This window comes from Tursiops truncatus, chromosome 8, assembly GCF_011762595.2.
Source record: "Tursiops truncatus isolate mTurTru1 chromosome 8, mTurTru1.mat.Y, whole genome shotgun sequence".
In the NCBI taxonomy this organism is placed as follows: Eukaryota; Metazoa; Chordata; class Mammalia; order Artiodactyla; family Delphinidae; genus Tursiops; species Tursiops truncatus.
The window spans coordinates 54,198,167-54,217,576 of NC_047041.1; the positions used below are offsets into that span (position 1 = coordinate 54,198,167).

General features: G+C 40.8%; 1 long non-coding RNA gene across 2 annotated transcripts in view; it reads left to right on the forward strand.

Annotated features, from left to right (window-relative positions):
* Positions 1–9,678: 9,678 nt before the first annotated feature.
* LOC117313405 (uncharacterized) overlaps positions 9,679–19,410 on the forward strand; it is a 44,293-nt gene continuing 34,561 nt past the window's right edge. For both annotated transcript variants that reach the window (XR_012333398.1, XR_004527874.2), the window contains exons 1-2: positions 9,679–9,710; positions 10,220–10,358. This is a non-coding gene — a long non-coding RNA (uncharacterized lncRNA). The remainder of the gene's footprint in view (positions 9,711–10,219; positions 10,359–19,410) is intronic.

A 19,410-nucleotide genomic window follows, 5' to 3' on the forward strand; every position in this document is an offset into this window, starting at 1 on the left:
AACTGGGAAGTGTAACAGACCTATGTAATACATAGAAAAGAACACAGAGAATTAGGCAAAATGAGTAGACAGAGGAATACATTCCAAATGAAGACACAAGATAAACCCCAGAAGAAAAACTAAGTGAAGTGGAGATAAGCAATCAATCCAATAAAGGGTTCGAGGTAAAGATCATAGAGCTGCACAACAAACTTGGGAAAAGAACGGATGAACACAGCGAGAGTTTAACAAAGGCCTAGAAAATATGAAGAAGAACCAAAAGAGATGAAGAACACAGTAACTGAAATAAAAAATGCACAAAGGGGCTTCCCTGGTGGCGCAGTGCTTGAGAGTCCGCCTGCCGATGCAGGGGACCACGGGTTCGTGTCCCGGTCCGGGAAGATCCCACGTGCCGCGGAGCGGCTGGGCCCGTGAGCCATGGCCGCTGAGCCTGCACGTCCGGAGCCTGTGCTCTGCAGCGGGAGAGGCCACAACAGTGAGAGGCCCGCGTACCGCAAAAAAAAAAAAAAAAAAAAATGCACAAGAAGGAAGCAACAGTAGAATAGATGATACAGAGGAAAAGATCAGTGAACTGGAAGACAGAAGAGTGGAAATCACTCAAGCTGGACAGAAAGAATAAAAAGAGTTTTAAAAAATACGAATAGTTTAAGAGACCTCTGGGAAAACATCAAGCACACTAACAGTCACATTATAGGGGTCTCAGGAAAAGAAAAGAGAGAAGAGGGGGCAGAGAAGTTACATGAAGACATAATAGCTGAAAACTTCCCTAACTTGGGGAAAGGAACAGACATCCAGGTCCAGGAAGCACAGAGAGTCCCAGACAAGATGAACCCAAAGAGGTTCACACCAAGACATATTGTAATTAAAATGGCCAAAATATTTAAATATAGAGATTCTTAAAAACAGCAAGAGAAAAGCATCTAGCTATGTACAAGGGAACTCCCAAAGACTACCAGCTGAATTTCAGTAGAAACTTTGCGGGCTAGAAGGGAGTAGCACTATGTATTCAAAATGATGAAATGAAAAAAACTACAACCAAGAATACTCTGCCTGGTAAGGCCTTCACTTCAATTTGAAGGAGAAATAAAGAGTTTTACAGATGAGAAAAGCTAAAAGAGTTTAGCACCACTAAACCAGCTTTACAAGAAATGTTAAAGGGACTTCTCTAAGTGGAAAAAAAGACCACAAGTAGAAACATAAAAATTAAGCAAGAAAAAAAAATCTCATTTGCAAAGGCAAACATACAGTAAAAGTAATAGATCAACCCTTTATAGCTAGTAGGAAGATTAAAAGACAAAAGTATCAATAGTAAAATCAACTATATCCACAGTCAGTAAGAGGTTAAGGGACACATAAAACCAAAGGAATAAAATATTATGTAAAAAAAATTAAAGTGGGCAGGGTAAAAATGCAGGCTTGTTGGAATGCATTTGAACTTAAGAGATCATCACCTTAAGATCAGCACTATATATACATATATGTTGTTATATAAGAACCTCAATGTAACCACAATCCAAAATCTATAATAGATACACAGAAAAAAGAGAAAGGAATCCACACATAACACTAAACCACAGGGAACGCGAGCAAAAGAAGAAGAAAGGAATAAAAAGTACTAAAAAAAACCCCAGAAAACAATGAATAAAATGTCAATAAGTACATACTTATCAATTTAAATGTAAATGGACTAAATGCTCCAGTGAAAAGACAGAGTGGCTGAATGGATTAAAAAAACAAGACTCATATATATGCTGCCTATAAGGAGCTGACTTCAGATCTAAAGACACAGCCTAAAGTGAGGTAATGGAAAAAAGTTATTGCATGCAAATGGAAACAAAAAACGCAAGGGTAGCGACACGTATAATGCCAAATTGTAACAAGAGACAAAGATGGACATTATATAATGATAAAAGAATCAATCTACACTACCAAATGTAAAATAGGTAGCTAGTGGGAAGCAGCCACATAGCACAGGGAGCTCAGCTTGGTGCTTTGTGACCACCTAGAGGGGTGAGATAGGGAGGGTGGGAGGGAGACGCAAGAGGGAGGAGATACGGGCATATATGTATATGTATAGGTGATTCACTTTGTTATAAAGCAGAAACTAATACACCGTTGTAAAGCAATTATATCCAATAAAGATGTTAAAAAATCTATATCAAATGGTTACATTTCAGGAGACAAAGCTTGAGCTAGAATAAAGGAATGAGATTCAAAAAGAAATAATGAGCATAAAGCTTCATAAATACATCAATAAATTTAAACTATTATTGACACATTGAATAAAAATGGGTAATTTGAGAATAAAAATTAAGTGAAATATAAAGAAAAGAATCAATCTAACAAGAAGGTATAACAATTCTAAATATATATGCACCTGACATAGGAGCATCTAAATACATAAAGCAAATATTAACAAACATAAAGGGAGAAATTGACAGTAGCACAGTAATAGTAAGGGACTTTAACACCCCACTTATCTCAGTGGACAGATCATCTAGACAGAAAAATCAATAAAGAAACACTGGCCTTAAATGACACATTAGACCAGATAGATTTCCAGATATACAATACGTAAGTCCTGGGGATGTAATGTACAGCCTAGAGGATATAGTCAATAATATTGTAATAACTTTGTATGGTGACAGATAGTAACCAGACTCATTGTTGTGATCATTTTGTAATGTGTAACAATATGGAATCACTTTGTTGTAGGCCTGCAACTAATACTGTAAGTCAATTTACTTCAATAATAAAAAAATCATCTAGTCCATTCTTTCCATGGTTCAGATAAGAGAGATGAACACCTGGACTATATGGTGTGGTAGAGGCAAAACTGGCCTGGATTCTAGATCTTCTTGTTTGTCCCCCCATTTTGCTGCTTTTCATCAGGGTTGTGCTGGGTCCCTGGAGGCACAAGGACTTCAGAATATCTTTTGGCCAGTGTGCGAAGCTCCCATAGAGCAGGTTTTAAAACAGGATTGTGTAGGTCAGGTCAGAGCTAGTAAAAATGAAACCTTTATTCCTGCTCTGGAGAGAATTTGCATGTCTTAGGCTGATTCCTTAGACTCCTTGCCAGGTTGAGTTTGGGGCCTGGTCATTTATTCCTTTCTTCATTCATTGTCTGAGCACCTGGTTTATGCCAGACCCTTGCTAGCCGCTGGGGATTCATGGTAAATTGTATGTGGCCCCTGCACTTGGAACTCAGTTTGGCTGGGAAGATAAACCCTTAAAACAGACAATTACTAGTATGGTGCTGGGGGAGACCATACTGGGGTCTGAGGAGGAGACGGTAAAGAACGGCCCAAACTAGAGATCAGGGAGGACCTCACAGAAGGGATGACCTTTAAGCTGAGACCTGACAAGGATAAATAAAAGGGCTTGTGTGGTGAGGCGGCAAGGGAAGGGAAAGAGAAAGGCAGGATTCACAGGCAAAGGGAGCAACATGAGACAAGCTGAAGGGATGTGAAAGAGCCCATTATGTTTGGTGAACCATCACTGTTCAGTGTAGTGGGTGTAGAGTGTATGAAGCGTAAGTAGTGGGAGATGAAGGAGAGGATACAAGTCTGCAGAGCAGAGCTTCCCAATCTATTTGTTAAATAGCTTTTTTTTTTTTAAAGAAGATGTTGGGGGAAGGAGTTTATTAATTAATTAATTTATTTTTGCTGTGTTGGGCCTTCGTTTCTGTGTGAGGGCTTTCTCTAGTTGTGGCAAGCAGGGGCCACCCTTCATCACGGTGCGCAGGCCTCTCACTATCGCGGCCTCTCTTGTTGCGGAACACAGGCTCCAGACGCGCAGGCTCAGTAGTTGTGGCTCACGGGCCCAGTTGCTCCGCGGCATGTGGGATCCTCCCCGCCCAGGGCTCGAACCCGCGTCCCCTGCATTAGCAGGCAGATTCTCAACCACTACGCCACCAGGGAAGCCCTAAATAGCTTATTTTTTAGAGCAGTTTTAGGTTCACAGTAAAATTAAGTGGAAAGTACACAGATTTCCTATAAACCTCCTGCCCACACGTATGCACAACCTTTCCCACAACCAACATCCTGCACTCGGGTGGCATATCTGTTACAATTGATGAACCTACATCAATACATCATATTCAATTTATGACCATATTTTACATTAGGGTTACAACATTTTACACAGGTTGTACATTCTGTGGGTTTGGAGAAATGTATAATGACAGGTATCTACCATTATAGTATCATAGAGAATAGGTTTTACTGCCCTACAGTTCCTCTGTACTCCACCAATTCATCCCTCCTTCCCCCCTAACCCATGGAAACCACTGATCTTAATATGTATTTTAGGTTTCTCATTGTCTTTTTATAGCTTGATAGCTCCTTTCTTTTTAGTGCTGAATAATGTTTCATTTTCTGGAAGTACCACAGTTTATTTATTCATTCACCTACTGAAGGACATCTTGGTTGATTCCAAGTTTTGACAATTATTCATAAAGTTGCTATAAACATCCGTGTTCAAGTTTTTGTTTGCGAACATAGTTTTCAGCTCATTTGGGTAAATAACAAGGAGTGTGATTGCTGGATTGTATTGTAAAAGTATGTTTAATTTTGTAAGAAACTGCCAACTTGTCTTCCAAAGGGACTGAACCATCTTGCGTTCCCATCAGCAATGAATGAAAGTTCTTATTGCTCCACATCCTTGTCAGCATCTGGTGTTGTCAGTTTTGGATGCTGACCATTCTAATAGGTGTGAAGTGGTATTTCACTGTTGTTATAATTTGCAGCTCCTTAATGACATACGATGTTGAGCATTTTTTCCAACTGTATATCTTCTTGGTAAGGTGTCTGTTCAGATCTTTTGCCCATTTTATTAATCAGGTTGTTCGTTTTCTTCTTGCTGGGTTTTAAGAGTTCTTTGTACATTTTGGATAATAGTCCTTTATAAGATAGAGTCTTCCCTTAGTATCCATGAGGGATTGGTTCCAGGACTCCACAGGTACCAAAATCCATGGACGTTCAAGTCCCTTATATAAAATGGCATAGCGTTTGCATATAACCTATACCTATACTTTAAATCATCTCTAGATTACTTATAATAACGAATACAGTGTAAATGCTATGTAAATAGTTGTAACTACAATGTAAATGCTATGTAAATAGTTTCCAGTGCAGCATTTCAAGTTTTGATTGTTGGAACTTTCTGGATATTTTTCCAAATATGTTTGATCCACAGTTGGTTGAATCCATGGATAAAGAACCCATGGATATGGAGGACCAACTGTGTATCTTTTGCAAATATTTTCTTCCTGTCTCTGGTTTTTCTTCACATTCTCTTGATTCTCAAACTTTTACATGCACATGTAAAAGTTACATGGATCATTTGGGATCTTATTAAAATTCAGATTCTGATTCAGTAGGTCTGGGGTGGAGCTTGGGATTCCACATTTCCAGCAGTCTCCCAAGTGATGCTGTTGCTGCTTTGATAGCAAGGCTATAGATCACCCTGGCAGCTGTTTCCATTGGAGGGGACCAGAATGCAGGTGACAGGTTATTGTTAGAATGATTCAGGCCACAGATAACAATGGCTGAAATAGGGTGGTGGCCATGGTGACAGAGAAAAGTGGGTAAATTTGATCACTGTATAGAAGATAAAATCATTAATGACTTGGTGAGTGGAATGCATTGGGAGAGAGAGGAGAAATAACATCATCATGAGCAGCAGCTGTCCAGAGGAGGCAGAATGACTGAATACAAAGGCCTTGGGGCTGGGAGTCCGAAGACCTCAGTCCTGGCCCCAGATCTGCTGCTAACTTGCTATGTAAACTGGGGCAGGCTACTTAATTTCTTGGGACCTCTGTTTCTTCTGTCAACTGGACACCATAATCACTGCCCTGTTGTCACACAGAGGTTTTGAGGTGCTAATGAACTACGGTATGTGAAAGTGCTTTGTCAAAACTAGAGCATGACACAGATGAAGGTGATTATTGTAATTATGAAATGTAAACGAGAGCATGACACAGATGAAGGTGATTATTGTAATTATTATGAAATGTAAATCTAAAGTGCTAGGGGGTATACTTGTTACTGACCCTTTTGAGTCAGGCCCCAACAAGGGTCCTCCTGCCCAGTGTCATTTGAGCCAACAGAATGAGACTGAGTTTGGTTTAGAAGCCAAGGAAAGTTTTATTCTTTGATCAAAGCATGGAGAGGTGTGAGCCTGTGCTCTAGAGCCCCTGCTTCAGCTGAAAGGCGGTGGGCGGGGCTGCTTTATAGGGTTCTTCTCAACAGGGAAGGGGGAGGAGTCCTTGTGGGCGGGCACTGCTGCGATGCTCAGGCTTAAGACTGCAGAGCCAGGCGCAGCGTCTCGGTTCGCGGTCCCTCGCTGCCATCTTGGATGCGGAGTCCTGCCAGAGCTTCTGCCCGTGGCCCTGCGGAGCTGCGGTGTCGGGACCAGCCGTTTCCCACTAGGAGCCTTGGTCTGAAGGGCTTGGTGCAGGGCTTCTGCACACGGTACCCAATGAGCAAGTGAAGCTAGACTAAGCAGCACAAAGGAAAAAAAAAGGTTAGACTTTATTACCCGATTCTATGTTTGTTTCCTGCGAATTGTTAATGGGCTTTGCCGGTGACATACTGATAATTTCTTTGGCCTGTAGGAATATTCAGTCTGGTAGTGAGGCTCAGACATTTCAACCTGGAAGGGCAATAGAACAAGTGTTACAGAATAAGTGGCTCATGTAAATGCAGTCCAGCTCTTCCTGGGCACTGGGGCCTTAACTGTGGATTTGGGAGCCTTATTTTAGCCCATGGGTTTTAGCCTATACTTTTAATATGAACTCCAAGGATAGGCCCAGACAAGCCTGGCATTCAGCCCCTGTCTGACCCCAGCCCGGATACTGCTCATTGAATTCTTTTTTTTTTTTTTTTTTTGCGGTACGCAGGCCTCTCACTGTTGTGGCGTCTCCCGTTGCGGAGCACAGGCTCCGGACGCGCAGGCTCAGCGGCCATGGCTCACGGGCCCAGCTGCTCCGCGGCATGTGGGATCTTCCCGGACCGGCGCACAAACTCGCGACCCCTGCATCGGCAGGCGGACTCTCTACCACTGCGCCACCAGGGAAGCCCTCACTGAATTCTTTTAGAGGTGAATTTGGGGCTTCCATTCTTTAACGCTGAGCCTTGCTGGTGTATGGTGCTGGGCATTTCTAGGAGGGAAAATGTCTAGCTTGTCATGGAGCCAAGGATTTTGTGACATGATTGTGATAGTGTGGAGAATAACTTCCCCTACAGGGAGAAACTCTGGAGGTTTTCTTGGGAGATTGGTAGTGGGGAAGACCAGAGGCTCAGGGCTCCTGGCCTTTCCTCGCTCACTTGCCTTAAAGAGGGGATATTCTGGTCTTGCCTCATAGGCCTGCAATGTGTTTCTGGTTTGAGTATATGGCAAGTTGGATACTTTCAGGTCATGCTTGTCACTGATACTCAGGAATGGTCAAGCAAATTATTAAAAATAAGTACTATGAAATGGGGATATTAATATCTGTTTTGCAGCATTTCATGAGTATTCAGTGAAATAACACATACAAAATTCTTAATGCATGCCTGGCACATACTAATAGCTTCATAAATGGTAGCTTTTGCAGTTACCCTCTGAAACCAGTAACCCTAGGTGATATGTAGGGAGTTCTCTGCAAGTTTAGACCACATGGTCCTGTCCTCTACCTCTTCCCTAGGACATTGAAGGAAGAAGAACCTTGGCTGAAGGAAGGGGGAGGGTTTCTACAGGTGTTTAAAATCTTGGCTCTGTAGGTCCTTATCTAGGAAGAAAGATTATCAGGCTGAGCCTTGGAAGGTATTTAAGCCTGTTTCAGCTGGGTTGCAGTTGCAGGTGCTTGCTGAGGTCTAGATAATAGCAAGAACCTGAAACTCTTTTTAGTTGGAAGAGGGTTATATTAGTTTGCTAGATCTGCTGCAACATATTACCGCAAACCAGGAGCTTAAGCAACAGAAATTTATTGTTTCTGTTCTGGAGGCTAGAAGCCCAAGATCAAAGTGTTTGTAAGGTTGGTTCCTTCTGAGACCTGTGAGGAAAAATCTATTCCATGCCTCTCCCCTAGCTTCTAGTGACTTTCTGGCAATCTTTGGTGTTTCTTGGCTTGAGGAAACATTGCTCTGATCTCTGCCTTTATCTTAAGATGTTCTCTTGTGTGCATCTGTCTCCAAATTTTTTTTCTAATAAGGACACCAGAATTATTGGATTAGGGGCCCACCCTACTCCAGTATGACCTAATTATAACTTAACTAGTTATATCTGCAAAGGCCCTCTTTCCAAATAAGATCACATTGTGAGCTACTGGGAGTTACGGCATAGGAATCTGGGGGAATACAATTCATCCCCTAACAAGGGTACTTCAGCAATACAACTCCTTGAATATTGGACGTTTTTCCTGTCAGGTCATCAGGACCTTAGTGAACATCTACTGTATGCAAGACTCTTGATGGGAGAGGGATGACTACAAGTATTTGGACTTCATGATTCTTTAGGGTCCTAGCAAGAGAGGCAGCATAGCATAGTGGTTAGAGCTCAGGCTCTGGGCCACACTGCCTGGGTTTGGGTCTGGCTACTGCCAATTAGTAATCATGTGATTGTGGACAAGTCACTGAATCTCTGTGCTTCAGTTTCTTTATCTGCAAAATAAGGATGATAGTATCTAATTGGTATGGTTGCTGTGAGGCTGAAGCAAGTTAATACATGTGAAGAACTTGAATCACTGTCTACTGAACACCTGATGTGATAATATTAGCGATTCATATTATTAAAACAAGTTCCAAATCTAAAATGCTGTAATTTAGAGAACCTTACAATGGCCCATAATCAAGGACCAAAATGGTGGGCTGCAGCTTATAGAAGCTCATAGAATGTAAGATGTCCGGGGCTGGAAAGGTCTTTATAGACCATCTATTTGAGTCTTCTTGTTTTGCAGATGAGGAAACCAGGGTTCAGAGAGAGGAAGTGACTTGACTTACCACTAATGAGTCAGGATCCACTGACTCATTAGTGGTAGAACCAAGACTATTAACTCTGATGAAAGTTCTTTCTGCCCCTCCCTTACTTTAGATCAATGAAAAGCCTTCAATCATGGCTTAATTTACTACTCAGTCTACTCCAACCTAGATGCAACACTGAGCTCTGTAAATACACATGTGAATTTTTAATCACAGTCCTTGGCCTCTAAAGGAGTTAAGAGCTCAACAAATAGCTAAATAAGCCTAAAAATATAATAATGTCCTGGATTTATCTACTTTTCCCTGTTTCTCTTGCAGAAAAAAAAAAAGTCAGGAGAAGGAACAGTCAGAGATTTCTCTTCAGATTTTGAGTACACGATTCACATTTTTGTTTGTTTGTTTTTAAAGAAGATGTTGGGGGAAGGAGTTTATCAATTAATTTATTTATTTTTGCTGTGTTGGGTCTTCGTTTCTGTGCAAGGGCTTTCTCTAGTTGTGGCAAGTGGGGGCCACTCTTCATCGCGGTGCGCGGGCCTCTCACTATCGCGGCCTCTCTTGTTGCGGAGCACAGGCTCCAGACGCGCAGGCTCAGTAGCTGTAGCGCACGGACTTAGTTGCTCCGCGGCATGTGGGATCCTCCCAGACCAGGGCTCGAACCCGCGTCCCCTGCATTAGCAGGCAGACTCTCAACCATTGCGCCACCAGGGAAGCCCTCACATTGGTTTTGATGCTGTCACAGGCGAGTTTACAGTAAGTCCTGGGTCACAGAAAGACCTTTGGTCTTTCAGAGTTCTGGCTATGCACTGTTAGATTTAATCCTTTCCAGACTTCCTGATGCCTCTATCTTTGCCCGAGACCCTCATTCCTATCTTCTTATAGTAATGAGAGAGACACGTTCCTCCCCTCCAGAATTGTACTTGAGAAGCCTTTGAATCTCCATTCCTTAAATAGACCTCGGTTAAGTGGCCCCTTGGCGTCAGGCTCTGTGCTGGGCACTGATGATCCAGAGACAAAAAATTAGACATGATTCCTGTTCTAAAGGAGGAATAGCCTGGTGAAGGGGCAAATACCGCAAGAAATGACAGATATAGTAAGAGATGTGTTATAAGAGAGACCTGTGTGGAACTCTGAGGGCAGAGAGAGAAAGGAATGACTAAACCCATCTTTAGCTGCCATCAGTTATCAGAGTTAGTTCTGAATTTCATTCAGGGTCCCCTGTGATTATGCCTTGCTGACAGCCTTGCATGTCTCTCTTATAGGGGATGCCAGAGCAGTGGGCCCGCTTGCTTCAGACATCAAATATCACCAAATCGGAGCAGAAGAAAAACCCGCAGGCTGTCCTGGATGTATTAGAATTTTATAACTCGAAGAAGACCTCCAATAGCCAGAGCTTTACAGGTATGGGGATTGTGTCCAGGGCAGTCTAGGAAAAAAGAGGTTTTCATCTTAGTAGATGCCTATTGGTGTGGGGTGGAGGAAGAACGTATCGGAAAGAGTGGAGATGGCACGTTCACTGAGATGGAATTTTGGAATTTGAGAGCCAAGATGATGGGTTTTTGCATCAAATGGAGTCTTAACTCTGAAACTGCAGGTATTTTATTTCATTTTATTTTGTTAGTTTTTTGGGGGGCTGTGCTGTGCAGCTTGTGAGATCTTAGTTCCCCAACCTGGGATTGAACCGGCAGTGAAGGCACAGAGTCCTAACCACTGGACCGCCAAGGAATCCCCTGAAACTGCAGGTTTTTTAAAAGTAGTGTATTTTGTATATTTAGAACGTAGACTTTGTGCTAGAAGATGTAGATTCTGACACTCAGTAGGTTCTAACAGTCACTTCATTTCTTCGAAGCTCAAAATGGGAATAATAATTCCAATCTCCAGAGTCTGTAGTGCAGATAAATGAGCTCACTGATGTAGAAGTTCTTTTTATTTTTTAATATATTTATTTATTTATTTTTGGCTGTGTTGGGTCTTCGTTGCTGCTCGTGGGCTTTCTCTAGCTGTGGCGAGCAGGGGCTACTCTTCTTTGCAGTGCGCGGGCTTCTCATTGCAGTGGCTTCTCTTGTTGCGGAGCACGGGCTCTAGGCACACGGGCTTCAGTAGTTGTGGCACGTGGGCTCAGTAGTTGTGGCTTGTAGGCTCTAGAGCACAGGCTCAGTAGTTCTGGCGCACGGGCTTTGCTTCTCCGCTGCATGTGCGATCTTCCTGGACCAGGGCTCGAACCTGTGTCCCCTGCACTAGAAGTTGGATTCTTAACCACTGCACCACCAGGGAAGTCCCAGTTCTTTATAGGTTGTAAAACAGAACCATGGAAATGTAGCCATCATTATAAACTTTGTTTTCAATATTAATGAATTATGTGATGACATTTAATGTGTATCTTTTAAGTAGGCAAACCCAATTTCTTCCTCAAGAAACTGATTTTTATCAAATGAAAAATAGGCCAGTAATAATAAATGTTCTTTAGGTATACTCTTTCTCTCTCTATATATATAAGGGACTATGTTTTTCAGAATGTTTTTAATTGCAAAATTGGGATTAGAATCCAGGTCTCCTAATTCCTTGACCAGTACCTTTTCAGTTTACCACTTGCTTCTAGTAACTCTATTTGGAGCACCTCCATAGCAGAGAGATTTTTCTTAGGCAAGTCATAGGAAGGCCTACATTTCTGGAAACTTGCCTTGTATATAGCATCTTAGAATGTTAGGGCAAGAAGTATCTTTAGTATATACCACTTCCAGTTTCCCCTTGTTTTGCAAACATTAGAGCCCAAAATGCCTTTCTAATGTGGCTAAATTAGTGATCTCTTAACCACTGGTCTTAACTCTGAGCCCAGTGCTTTTTCTGGTGTTCATGCTGTCTCTTTCAAAGGGCAGTATTGTTGGGGAAGGTGAGAGCCGGGATGAAACTAGCTAATTTTGAAGGATGCTTTCCCCAGCAAGTATCTGGCTTGCAGCAGTAGGCACAGATGGTGAGGATGACAGACTGCAGCTTTGCTCATGCTGCATAGTGGTGCCCTGGAGAGGGTCATGCATGATCCTAGCATATTTCCTTCCTGACATCTGGCCTGCTGGGTCTGTCTCACTTCTTTCATTGAAGGCCTGGATCATTCCAAGGAGTCATTGGGGTTGAGGGGTGCTGGGTAGCAAAGTTTTCTGGTCAGGAGATGAAGGCTTGTGTTTTATAAAGTTTGTCATGGAGACAACAGATTAGAAGATGGCTTTGAAAGCCTCAGCGGCCAAGTCTTTGGAAGAGTCTGTTTTTATGTGTATGTGTGTAGATATGTACAAATGCCATTTATGTATATGGAAGCATAGCTCTGTGGGTTTGCCTATGTTTGGAATTAAAGTCCATTTAAGTATTTATGACTAAATATGGGTATAGATATACACATTCAGGTAATTCTGTGTATGTTCATCTGTCCATGCATAAATGAATAACATTGAGTGTATATGTGTAGATATGTGCCCATACAGCTACTTCTGTGTGTATAAATTTGTGCAAACGTGTATATGTGCCTGTGTGTATGTGTGCATGTGTGTGCATGCGCACGTGTGAAGGATTTTTAATTTTCTAGAAGTTGAAGTCCAGGGCTAACTTTCCCCTCTTCTCATACTACTAATTATGATAAAACTACTTCAATTTATATGTGATTACACATGAGTTATCTCATTTGATTCTCATGATGGCCTTGAGAGATTGGTAGGGAAAGGATTATTATCCCGATTTTGCAGACTCAGACAAATTAATTAGGCTCCGGGAAAGTAAGTGACTTACTCAGAGCGACTCAACTGATATGTGATGGAAGGGTGTTTTCAACTTGGGCCCTTAAACAGTTTGCTGTCTATAATCCAAGCACAATCCTTCATGCCAGTTTTTGTCACGTTTCCTATTTCTTTTAGCACTTTATATTCTGTACCAATTAGTAGCTAATATGATAAGCAAAACCTAAACTAGATAGACAACCCAAGGTTCTGGGTTTTAGCCCTACTTTGCCACTGATTTATGTAACCTTGTACCAGTTTCTTTTCTTCTGAACCTTAGTTTATTCATTTATAAAATGAAGGGATTGAAAGTACTTTCTGTTCTGTCACTCTGGGCTATGGAATGTGATTTTGATACATAGAAATTGTAAATCACGTTTAAAAAGAGCAGTGCTTACCTGTCTTTTATAGAGCGGTGATGTATTTAATACCAGAATATCCAGTGCACAAGATGAAGGCGTAGTATTATACTTTGTTCTGTCTAAGGTGATGCACTTTTGGACAAGAAAAAAATGTGAATCAATCCTGAATTGATTTCTCCAAGGTACAGATGGATGTTCAAGGTTTATTTTAAAAACATATTGTCACAGTTTATGTATTCATGATTTGATTTGTCATCGGACCAAAAAGCTGTACCTGGTAATTTCTTATCTGATGGAATTGGGATCTTGGACATTCTTTGGGCTTGGTTCTTGTTGAGAAATAGGTTGACTTTGGTAGACTTTTCTCCTCCTTAATTCCATTGGTAATGAACTGGTGAAGTCAGTTTCTTCTTAGACCTTTAGGAATTAAAGAATAAAAAGAAACACAATACTTGGTCTTTAAACTTATGTTTTTGCTATGATCTCCATTGGATCTATGTTTCATATTTCATCAAATCTAAGCTATCATTCATTGTAAAATGCACCATTATTTTATATGCCATTAAAGAAAAATAGTTGAACCATGGAATGCCTTTGATTATAGGACAAATCTCTGTTTCAGACGTGTTAATGTGGAAAAAATATACATCTAAGAATCGGTAAACTATGGTAATTATCTGCTTTCAGGAAGTTGGATCTATTCTTAGAAAATAAGACCCTGCCTTTGGTTAAACTTGAGATGATTAAAGCCTCTCTTTTCCTAAGGCTTAGTCTTTCTCTCCCTGTGGGGAATAGACATGGATGTAGAAGGGTCCTCTCTAAAAACTGGTCATCATTTGTTATGGGTGGCTCAGCACAGTGCCAGCCATGAATTCTTTCCCTTTCACTTATAATGCAGGAAATCTCTTTGGCCATTGAGGCCTGAAGATGATGCAGTTGTTGATGTGGATACAGTTCTAGCATAGTGTTTAGAAGTACACCAGGATTCAACTCTTGATTCCTACCAATCCATGTGTTAAATAACTACTGGGCAAATTACTTAACTTCCCTGAACCTCAGTTTCCAAATCTATGAAAGTAGACATAATAATAGTACTGAGAGCTGTAGTGAGGATTAGAGGAGGTAATGTGTGTAACATGTTTAGCATGCTGTTGGGCCTATAGTACCAATAACGCTATGATGATTATTCTCTGAGCCTAGCAAGTGCTTGACTGAATAGGCTTCCTTAGCTCTCAAGAAAGGATTAACTGTAATTGTTTACTGACTAAATCCAGTGTCTTTTTTCCTTTGGAGGTGAATTAGCTGAGGATTGTAGTCCTTCTAACACTTTGGTAAGCCTTTATTTCCTCTATTCTGATGTGGGCAGGTATGATTTTTAGGGATCAAGTCAGTGTGGTAGCTGCAGAGCCTGGGCTGGGGGGTACTCATCTTGGTCACTCTCCCACCCTGGGCCTCAGAGTAAAGGACTTGGACTTAATAAACGGTAGGCATCCCTTCCAGCTTTAGTTTATTAATGTTGTAGAAATCCTAACCTTGGAACCAGAAGAACTGGCTGCTGGACTCAGTTTTTCATTTATAGATTTGAACATTAGCAAAGCCAATTTGCCTTTCTGAGCTTCAGTGTTTTCATCAATAAAGTGAGCGTAATACACTTTGCCTTTCCTGACATGTCTTCAAATAACTGAATTTAGAAGAGAATTCCTTCTTTTGGGTTTGTTGGGTCTACAAAACTAGGATGAGGACTACTTGTTGAAGGGAGCGGATTCTATGAATTTAAAGTCATTCATTCAGAAGTTGTTGTGCATGTCCTGTCACTTGAAGGGATATTATAGGAACCATGGATGAATTGGGTAGAAAGTAAGATTAAAGGACCTCAAGGATCCCTCTGTCTCTCTCAACTTACAAATTCTGTTTTTCAGAGCAGGTAAGACGAGATGTGGATGTATTTGAAAGGGTCTTATAAGCTGTGACATAACTGAGAGAATACTGCTATTCTTTTTTATTTTAACTTTATTTTATATTGGAGTAGAGTTGATTAACAGTGTTGTGTTAGTTTCAGATGTACAGCGAAGTGATTTAGTTATATATATATATGCACACATACATGTATCTATTCTTTTTTGAATTCTTTTCCCATTTAGGTTGTTACATAATATTGAGCAGAGTTCCCTGTGCTATACAATAGGTCCTTGTTGGTTATCTATTTTAAATATAGCAGTGTGTACATGTCAATTGCAAACTCCCTAACTATCACTCCCCCCCTGCCTCCCCCCCACCCTGTAACCATAAGATCATTCTCTAAGTCTGTGAGTCTGTTTCTGTTTTGTAAAGTTCATTTGTATCATTTCTTTTCAGATTCCGCATGTAAGTGATATCATACAATATTTCTCTTTCTCTGCCTTACATACTTCACTCAGTATGACAATCTGTAGAAAAGATGTTCAATATCACTAATTATTAGAGAAATGCAAATTAAAACTACAGTGAAATATCACCTCACATCAGTCAAAATGGCTATCAAAAATCCACAAACAATAAATGCTAGAGAGGGTGTGGAGAGAAGGGAACCCTCTTGCACTGTTGCTAGGAATGTAAATTGGTACAGCCACTATGGAGAACAGTATGGAGGTTCCTTAAAAAACTAAAAATAGAGCTACCATATGATCCTGCAATCCCACTCCTGGACATGTATCTTGAGGAAAACATGGTCCGAAAGGATACATGCACCCCAGTGTTCATTGCAGCACTGTTTACAATAACCAAGACATGGAAGCAATCTAAATGTCCATTGACAGAGGACAAAGAAGATGTGGTAATATATATAATGGAATATTACTCAGCCATTAAAAAGAATACTGCTCTTCTTTATACCTGATATTGTCTCTTGTACGAAGGTGGTAATTATATGGATTTACTAAATCATATTGATTTACTAAACATTTGCAAAGTCCCTACACTTTGCCAGGTCCTGTGTGGAGAAGTGACAATATTGGGATGAATCAGGCATTGTCCCAACTCCTAAGAATCTCCCAATCTTGTGAACAACATGAAGACACAAACAGTTACAGTGCAGCATGCTAAAACTTCATGAGGCCAGGGGCTGTGTCTGACTTGTTAATTGCTGGGTCCATGTATCTGGCAAGGAACAATTTACTGAATGAAAGGTTGGATGTATAAGGAAGGCTTCTTGATGGTAGAGTCTGAGCTAGATGAGTTATTTAGGTTGAGAATTAAGGAGAGATGAGAGTATTGCAGACAGAATAATTAGCATGTGCTAAGGTAACAAGGTTCATGAGGTAGGCTTACACAGAGAACTGCAAGTGGTTTGTCATGATTGGAATGTGAAGTGTGAAGGGACTAGAGGTGGGTGATGAGGAGGGTAGACAGGTCTGATCATATAGGAGTTATAACTTTAAGGTAATGAGAAGCTATTGAAAAATTTTAAGTGGGGGTCGTACGTTCTAATACAATACTGAGTAACCATCCAAATACTTTGAATCATGCTTCCAGAAGTGGGGAAGTTTACTCTGAGTCATTTATACACTTAGCAATTATAAAAAGTATTCACATATCTAATGCCTTGTGGCATACCAGGTCCTTTTTTATTCAATATCTCTTTTAATCTTCGCTGGAATTTAGTGAGGTGGTTTATTATCTTTGTTTCATAGATGATAAAACTGAAATCAAGAAGGGTTAATAACAATAAGGTATCTGATCTGCGGTCTGTGTCACTTTCCCCTGATCCACTCTTTCATCAAATGGAAGAGATGGAATTAAAAGATGGGGAAGAATGTGCAAATGTTGAGATCCTTGGGAGTTTCTCCCCATTGCTGAATTGTAAATTATTGAAGAAGGGGTCTGAACAAAGCTGAGCTTTGCTTTGTGACTCAAATGTCTTTATGTTTTTATAGGAGGAGTAACAGCTATTATTTATTGAGTAGCTAACATGTGCCAGGCACTGTGTTGATAACTTTATGTATGTTAGAATAATTAGTCCTTACAATTACCTTGTGAAGAAAGTATTATCCTCCCCTCTTTGCTGGTGACAAAACAGACTTTCCTGAAGGCTCATAATTGCTATTGTGGCAGAACCAGATTAGATCTAGGGTTTTCTGAGTCCCCATCCAGCATTCTTTTCACTGTGGCAGGGAACTGAGAAAGATGTCAGAGAGGCCTTATAAAGGAGACTGCAGTAAAGCCTTAGGTCTGTTGTTCCTTGGTGAGGAGGAGGGGCCCTGGGGCTCATGCCATATGGCAGAGAGGATGACACCTGCTTGGTAAAATCCTGTACTGATTTAGTATCTACAATTAAAACTACGCAGGCTGTCAAGGACATTATCTCCCCCAGTTCAGAATACTGTCCCTGTGGCTCAGGCCTCTCTATTTCCTTGCTAGTTTTATGTGGGGCATGTGGTTTTGTATTGTGGGAGCATGCATTGTTTTCACACAAATCATTCCATTTTATTTGTAAAATAATTGGTTGGGATTGTTATCTCCATGACACAAATTAAGAAATTGGGACTCAGATACTTGACATGACTTGCTGTGTACCCTTGAATGAGTCAGTAGTAGAGACCAATACCAAATCCAGTTCTCCTAAGCATTTATTTATTCATGCATACCAAAAATATTTGTGTAGCACCTTCTTTGTGCCCAGGTGTTGGTGATACAAAATTGAATATGCTCTCTCTTAGTCTTTGAGAAAAAATTAACAACAGAATAGAGGGATAAAGGCTGCAAGAGAGGTACATGAATAATGTACAATGAGGGTCATATTTGATGGAGTGACTTATTCTGTCTGGTATTACAAGGAAATTTGTATGGAATCGTTGGGTCCTCACTATTTGTTCATTTAACAAACATGATATTTAAGGTTCTTTCCACTCTAAACTTCTTTTATTTGTGGCTCATTGGTCTGAGATCCAGCTCTTTCAGTAGCACTTTTGTGCCCAAATTCTTATTTATAAAATGAACAACTGCTATGTGATAGGCCCTTTGGGTGCTGAAGACTCAAGGACTGGTAAGGTCTTTGCTTTTGATCTTATAATTTAGTGAGGACTCAGAACATGTAAATAAGGATTTATAATACAGTGTCAGGTCAACACAGGTAAGGATACGAGCCAGAGAGAAGGGCAATGGTTTCTTGTGTGAGGTAGCATGAACAAAAGCCAATTTAAAGATTCATCATGTCAGGCCAAAGAATTTGGACTTTGTGCTGAAGCTGAGGAAGTATTTTAGATGGGAGATTAATATAGTTGGATGGGCATTTTAGTCTAAACTACCATATTAGAAAGAATTTTGATCAGGGTAGGGTGGTAGAGTGAATTCATGTGTCTCTCTCTGGTTATGCTAAATTTCTTAATTTCAGAAAAGATACATAAAAAATGAACTCAAAACAGTGCTCCAGGGCTTCCCTGGTGGCGCAGTGGTTGAGAGTCTGCCTGCCGACGCAGGGGACACGGGTTTGTGTCCCGGTCCGGGAAGATCCCACATGCCGCAGAGCGGCTGGGCCCGTGAGCCATGGCTGCTGAACCTGCGCGTCTGGAGCCTGTGCTCCGCAAGGGGGAGAGGCCACAACAGTGAGAGGCCTGCGTACAGCAAAAAAAAAAAAAAAACAGTGCTCCAAAACAAAAACAGGACATAAATGGACCATGGTCAGAAGGTTCATGGAAGATAGGAAGCAGGTAAAGTCAGACTGATTGGAGCAGAAGAAACCACAGCTTAATTATGTAGAGGAGAAAAATCCTAGAAGATAAGAGTAATTCCAGAGAATATGGACTGAGAGAATATATATAAGAAGCAGGAATGAATCCTGGGTTATATTCATGGATAAATTAATTAAAATTCTGCATTTGAAAGAGCAGGGACAGTCTCCTTTTTTTTTTTTTTTACTTTTTGGCCGTACTGCGTGGCATGTGGGATCTTAGTTTCCCAACCAGGGATCGAACCTGCACCCCCTGCAGTGGACGCACGGCGTCTTAACCGCAAAGTCCCACAGTCTCCATTTTGCAGTAAGAAAAAGGTAGCAGAATTTTGATTCCAAGCTTATACCAGATAATTTTTTTTCTTTTTTTCATTGAAGTATAATTGACTTACAATAGTATATTAGTTTCAGGTGTACAACATAGTGGTTCAATAGTTTTACATGTTACAAGATGATCACCATGGTAACTGCTTACCATGTGTCACCATAAAAAGTTATTACAATATTTTTGACTATATTCCCTATGTTGTGTATTATACCCTTGTGACTTATTTATTTTATAGCTGGAAATTTGTACCCCTTAATCTCACTCACACATTTTTTTCATCTTCCCGCTTCCTCCC